The sequence below is a fragment of the Myotis lucifugus genome, unplaced genomic scaffold, assembly GCF_000147115.1.
Source record: "Myotis lucifugus unplaced genomic scaffold, Myoluc2.0 scaffold_7815, whole genome shotgun sequence".
NCBI classification, from domain to species: Eukaryota; Metazoa; Chordata; class Mammalia; order Chiroptera; family Vespertilionidae; genus Myotis; species Myotis lucifugus.
Window position 1 is genome coordinate 1 of NW_005878863.1, and position 7,376 is coordinate 7,376.

General features: G+C 44.3%; 1 pseudogene; it reads right to left on the reverse strand.

Annotated features, from left to right (window-relative positions):
• Positions 1–2,024: 2,024 nt before the first annotated feature.
• LOC111824817 lies at positions 2,025–6,396 on the reverse strand (annotated as a pseudogene).
• Between the last annotated feature and the right edge of the window lie 980 nt (positions 6,397–7,376).

Consider the following 7,376-nt stretch of genomic DNA (forward strand, 5'->3'; position numbering starts at 1 on the left):
TCATTGACCTATCCCACTAGGAGTGTGCAGATGACTGTGTTTTAAAATTACTTGGATTGGTTCTTCTCTTATAACACTAACTAGCTACCAGCTTTGTTTTATTTTGTATTCTTAGGAATTATTTTAAAATTAATTTTGGTCTGTGTGGTTCAGTTGGTTGGGCGTCGTCCATTTCCAGTTCCATTCCCGGTCAGGGCACATGCCGGGGTTGCTGGCTCAACCCCAGGTAAGGGGCGGGCAGTAGGCAGCCAATTAGTATTATTCTCTCATATCAAAGTTTCTCTCTTCTCCCTTCCTCTCTCTCCCCCTCTTTAAAAAAAAAAAAAAAGAAGAAGAAATCAATAAACTAGTCTTTAAAATTTTTTTATTTTGTTTTATACTGTGTAAAGTATATTCTATAACAGGTTTGTTTGCAGAAATCTACCTTCTGTTCATGTCCTTTTCACCCTATTTTCTTCCTTTCCATTGAAGACCATTAAAAAAGTTATGGTTGCTTTTGGGTTGGAGGGGGCTTAGGTGCAGCCTTCTTTGATCGTCTCAAACCTGGGTTCATTTGATACCAGCTTCCTGCACCGTGCTGCTGAAGTTCATTCCCAGCGAGATCAAAGTTGTTTACCTAAGGTGTACTGGCGGGGAAGTCAGTGCCCTATCTGCCCCGGTCCCCTGGGTCTGTCTCCAAAAAAGCTTGGTGATGACATCTCCAAAGCAACCAGTGTTTGGAGGGTCTGAGGATTACAATGAAACTGACCCTTCAGAACATAGAGGCCCAGAATGAGGCAGTGCCTTCTGCTTCTGCCGATCATCAAAGCCCTCAAAGAGCCGCCAAGAGACAGAAAGAAGCAAAAAATCATACAACAGGAAATGCTCTAACTCCTTCCCCATAAGAGGAGGTAAAGCCCTTGAGTCATGTTGCTCTTCTTCTTGATATCATGTAACTTAAGAACTATGGTATAAAGTTAATACATCTTATGTTACATGACAAAGAGAAAAGAGAGGGAAGAAAATGCATATAGTTGCTTTATATAGGTGAATATGTATATGGATATATACACACACAAATATAACAAAATAAGGGGGGAATACTCATGACAGTTACAGCCTACAGTTCTGTAACTCGTCATGTGGTTTTAGTTGGTATTTATATGAATATTTCCTTTGCTTTCAGCAAGCACCTCAGCTGGTGATGGTTCTTTACTGGTGGGTGACCCAAACTTTCATTCCTGAAGGGTTTAAGATGTTAGCAGTTCTGCCTGAATTGGATTGTTTTAATTTCCCATTGACTTTAATCACTAGGAGATGTCCAAAGGAATCTCCTATATTCAGACACACTCTTCCTTACGTCCATTGTGCAGTCGTGTCCAACTCCCCCTTCCCAGTCAGGATCAGTCACCCTCCAGCCCAGGAACTCCCTTCTGGTAATTCAGAGCTGAAGCGGTCAGGTGGCAGTCTTAACTTCCAGTTCCAGGGGATCCTTGTTGTATCTCCTGTTGGAACTAAGACTTCTAGGCCAGCAGAGTATAAAGTCGTAGGAACAGGAAGGAAACATTTTGCCAGCAGGTCCTGGAAGTAATAGTGTGTGGTGTCACTTCCATTTCCACCCCTTGATTCCCGGGAATCTGGCTGTGGGAGAAACAGCACCATACAGTGGACGCTGTCTCAGAGCATATGCAGCCTCCCAGAGAACCTTGTCTCAGCCCTGCAAGGTGTCTCCACATAGCTGGCCCTGTACCTGAGTCTGCAAGAGGCCACTCCCCTGTTCTGCCAAACCCACTGCTGCAGGATGGTGGGAACATGGTAAGACCTGTGAATTCCCTGATCATGGGTGGACTCATTGCATCACTTCATTTGCTGTGAAGTGAGTTCCTTAATCAGAAGCAAAGCGGTGTGGAGTGCCACTGTGGTGGATAAGGTGTTCCGTAAGTCCATGGTAGTGTGGCAAAGCATTGCGTGACCAAGCACAGTGAACCACCAGGTGCACTGCTCAAAGATTCCCCACAGGGAACACTGGCCTGCCCCGCTGTCCTTCACGAATGTCTCCGAAGGGGCAGATGTGCTGTAGCTGTCCACTTTCGGGGGGTACCTGCGTCTGGTGCAGACCCATCTGTAAACCAGGGCCGAGTCTTTCTCCACCAACTGATAAAAGGGGATGATGCCCCATGAGGCCAGAGGTGCGGGCTGGCAGAGCGAAGGTGGTCAGCAGGCGTGGGAACTGTGGGCATCTGGGCCACTGCGTTAAGGAACTGACTTGTGCCTTCAGGGCCTGCTGATGTCCAGTCTCTAGGAACCACTCGCATTTGATGATGGAGTGCTGCTGGGCACATCCAACTTCATAGTTTGATGAGTCAACTAACAGCCAGTTCATGATGGCCAGCTCGGGTCCGATGGTAACTTGGTGGCTCATGGGTAAGCTTTAGGTCTCTATGAAGGCCCAATGGCAGGCCAAGAGCTGTTTCTCTGGGGAGAGTAGCCATCCACAGAGGATGGCAGGGCTTTGCTCTGGAATCCTAAGGACCTGCCGTGTGATTCACCGATAGGGCCTGCCAAAGGCTCCAAACGGCACCCTATCTGCACTGTCTCTTCCAGCACCATCGATTGTCTGCTGGTCCCCGTGCCAGAGCAGCTTGCGCAGCAGCGTGGACCTGTTGCAGAGCCGTCTCTCGTTAGGGGCCCAACGCAAAAGAAACGAGCAGCTTTTCTAGTCACTCGGTAAAGGGGCTGGAGTAACACACCCAGACTATGTTGCCTCCAAAATCCCAAGAGGGACACCCCGTTATGGAGGGCAGTTTGCTTTACTTGGTCTGAAGTAAATAAATACCTCACCGAAAACTACCTCATAGAAAGACCCAGGATGTTTCATCAAATATCTGTCTACTCCATGGTAATATTAACCATCACACATCCTTCTAAAAGTGAAATATACATTCTATCCATAAATAAACATTGTAGTGTTTTTCTCCTTTTTGTTTTAGTTCAGATGAACATAACATATAAAACAAGCTTTTGTATTTTATTTGATATTTACTTTAGACTGTGTTTGGTTCTTTCTGACGTTGGAAGGTTTTTACGTTTGGCTGCACACCTATGGAAAATTTGTGTCTCCATTAAAAACAATTATCGATTGATTGATTTTATTATTTCTTAAATGTATCTTTGTTGTTGAAAGCATTACAAATGTCCCCTTTTTTCACATTGACTCCCCCCCAGGCCTTCACCACACTATTATTTGTTAGAAGAAGGAAAGGAGGGAGAGAGGGAGGGAGGGATGGAGGGAGGAAGAGAGAGAGAGAGAGAGAGAGAGAGAGAGAGAGAGAGAGAACGAGAGAGTGCCCACGAGAGATTCGTTGTTCCATTTATTGAACATTCATTGGTTGATTCTTGTTGTGCCCTGACCAGGGATCGCACCCACAACCTTGGCACATCGGGACAACATTCTAACAACTGAACTACCCATCCAGGGTGATGTGTCTCCATTTTCAAAAAGTGATCATAGTTCAGGGAATAAAAGTTGATAGAAAAGTCTGTTTTCCTTGTTTATTACTAGTGAACAATTAGATCTCATTGTCAGTAAAAATGGATGGCTGCAGCTTCCAAACTATTGAGCCTGTGCTAATAAATGCAACAGTTGTTCATAATTTGGTGGTAAATGACCTTTAAGTGTAGATGTTTACAGAAGCTGTCCTTGGGGAACAATTTAACTTCCAAATGACACCCCTGAGTACTTGTTATCATTTAAATATGCTTCCTTTTGTCAATAATAGAATAACAGATACTGGTTAGATTTCTAATGTTGATTCAGATACCAGGAAACCTGCTGTATAAATTAGTGTACACTTGATTTATATTGACCAAAATTTTTTTACATTGCTGTGTTACAGGTCAAGGTGACATGCATTTAAATGCATTCTAGACCAGAGGTCAGACTTGACTGACATGAATGCTTACGCTGGTTTTAATTAACTTTTAAATATTATCCTAAAATTCCTTCTCAAGCACCAGTTATTAGGAAGAGGATTGAAATGAATTTAGGACATTAGTGGAGACCTTATTTTAAAAATCGATACTCTTGATCTTTCCCATAAAAATTATTGGAGTAAATTATTGCTACACTTTATCTTATAATTTGTATGGAAATCAGATCCGCTTTTTCCATGATAGACTCTGAATTCATATTCTGTGGGTTTCCCATTGATGGTTTTGCAGAAATAATCTGAGATAGCATTGAGAAAAGCAAAGTAATGAACAAAGTCTTACCTGCTACAGAACGTACTTTATCAAGCAAGTGCATTTTCTCAGTACTATGAACTTTTCCACTGATGATGCATGTGGAGGGAGGGTGGTTTGCAGGGTGAGGATGTGGATTAGATTTGCCGGCCATTCATTAGTAGCCCAGAGTGGTAGATGTTTTAGGGAAGCTTTAGTCACAATCTGCTTTGCCTTTTGAGAGATATCTTCCAAATGAATGCTGCTTCTTTTGCATATTAATATTGTTGGATAAAAATCATTTGCTTTCAGTGTAGACATTTTCTCATTTGTGCCCCATGTAAGAAGGTCAAATTCGAAAGTTTAGAACTGAAATGTACAAAGGTTTTGATTTTTCTCAACCATGAAGATCTTCATTGTCAATCAAAAAGTGTGCTTTGCGGGGGAGGGCTATAAGGGGTCAATGGGAATAAAAAGGGGCATATGTCATACTTTCAGCAATAAATGTGTGTTTTTTTTAAAGTGTGCCTTGGATTCCATATGAACTGTTATCCATGTAAACAAAGCTACCTTCCAGAGCAGAAAAGACACCAACCTGACCATCTTCCAACGGCAGGTACCTAGGAAGTCCGTTTAGTTTCAGCCACACTGTGCTTCCTTAGCCTGTAGCTTTGTGCCTACGTTTCACGCACCCAAAATAGCATCGACCCCTATTGTCCATGAGGGCAAAAGAAGAGGCAGCGTTGAAAATGCTAATAAGAGAAGGGGAAGTGGAGATGATAAAAATTGAAAGTGATGAGAGAATGACAAATGTTGCTTGTGTGTGTGAGATGAATCATTCAATAGTGGGAATGAAGCTGAAGGACAGAGGGGAGAGTCGTGCAGCCTTTCCTGTAAGTGGACATGGCACTTAAGAGGTGACTGACAAAAGGAAGATTTTGGGGTGTCAACACCAACTTCGGGTGCCCCGGTGCTAAGGGAGAAGGCAGGGAGAATGGGAAAAAGACTAATTGTTGATGTGATGGTACTGCTGGTGGATGGAACACTGTCCAAATGAAGGCTTGGGCTTCCAGTGCAAACGACTAGCTGCTAAAGCTGTGGTGCTCGGACATGGCTGCATCCGGGAATCACCCAGAGACCTTTACAATCCACGATGCCTGGGTCCCGCCCTTAGAGAGCCTGGCGGTGCCAGGGTATGAATTGAGCATCAGAATTGTTACCAGCTCCCTGGGTGATTCTATTAAACAGTCCAAGTTGAGACCTGAACTAAAGATGTCCCCAACAAGCTCGTGGAGATCATTTGCCCCAACACATCCGTGGTTCTTGGGAGCGATAAAAAAATACCAATTTTCAGGCTCTATCCCCAGAGGTTGTGATGTAATTAGGGCTCAGGCTGTGGTATGGTTTAAAAACTCTCCAGGTGATTTTGATTTGTACCTAATCCCCAAAACTGAGGGATGGGTGGCTTACCCTGTTTTGAAAAAGATGCCCCGTACAGTGGACATGCAGCATGAAGGTAGAAGCATCGGCTTTGATTTAAAGCTTTAGAGCAGCGGTGGGGAACGCCTGGCCCGCGAAATCACTTGGTCTGGCCCTGCCAAGGCATTAGGGGTGAGTTAATTAAATGTTTGACCAAATAGAACAGGCTAATTTTTAAGGTGATAATTTTGTATGGCCCTCGGATGATGTTATAAATATCCAAATGGCCCTTGGCAGAAAAAAGGTTCCCCACCCCTGCTTTAAAGGATCGGTGCACATTCTTTTTTTTTTTTTTTTTTTATAAATTTTTTTGATTTTTTACAGAGAGGAAGGGAGAGGGATAGAGAGTTAGAAACATCAATGTGAGAGAAACATCGATCAGCTGCCTCCTGCACATCTCCCACTGGGGATGTGCCCACAACCAAGGTACATGCCCTTGACCGGAATCGAACCTGGGACCTTTCAGTCTGCAGGCCGACGCTCTATCCACCGAGCCAAACCAGTTAGGGCTGGTGCACATTCTGATTCAGCAAAAGTGCACCTAAGACAGAGCGCCGAAACCATACTTGCGTCTATAGATCCATAAACATATGAGCTTAAAAAAGGCTTTCTGCCCTCAGCCACTTTGAGGAACTTCTCCGGAGTGTCGTAACTAAGCTTCGGAGCGAGGCCCTTGGTTCCACATTCTTGCAAGTCACTAGTTTCCTTGAACCTCATGTCCCTTAAAGTGCCTACCTCCGTTTCTCACAAGGATCCAATGTAGGTCCCGAGCCCGTAGGAAGAACTCCCTCTGCGGGAAAGCTGTTGCTATTTTGAATACTTCTCATTAATTTTGCCAGTAGGGATTAATATGCCCTATATTTCACCTTCCTTTCATCCAGAATGAAAATTTTTCTTTTTTTCTCATCTTTGAATACTTCAGCATTTAATTCACTGCTTTAACTGAATTCTCTTTCCAAGCAGTGCTTTCCTTGCAGTGTTTTCCAATTAGAGAATGAAATCTAAAGTGTCCTGGTCCCTCAAATGCAAGAACACATGAAGAACGTTGGTTATGTGGTTAAATCAGCCGTCGTTGAGAACCGCGTTTTATTGGTCAGAGTGCTTGGATGAAATTCCCCTTGTTTTGCTGTGCTTTGGATTCCCAACTGTTGGCAGGCAAAACCATGACTTCGTTTCCTGCTTTCTGCAGATAAGAGAAGGTGTTCTGAGCAGCGGCCAGAAGAGTAACCTGCATTTGTAAATGTTTTAGTGTATGGCTCTGGCCTGGCACTGGGATGGGGCCAGTTCCCACGCAGACCTATTTTGGTGTGTTTTGCTGTGGGCAGAAGTAGGACTTTGCCTCCTGACTCATCGAGCTCAGGGTTACCCAGGTTCAGAGGAGGCCAGCGTTAACAAATATCAGTTTAACCCCGAGCGTTGTTTTTGAAGCTGCTGCCATGACCCTGGCATCTTCCTTTCAGTGAGTTCTGGGCCTAGAAGGTTCTTTGGAGCTCATCTTTCTGGGGCTCATCATCTAAGCCCCTGGCTGGGGAGGCTGGCAGGCTTTTTAATTGGAAGTTTAGCTCAGAATTGATGTGATTTGCTGTGAGCACGTTCTCATACTGAGTGCTCTGTGGGGCCTGATGAGGGGGCTGGCGGGGTGAACCAGGCAGGGGATGTGCGGTGTGAGGCACAACTTTATCAGCTTCAGTATTTAC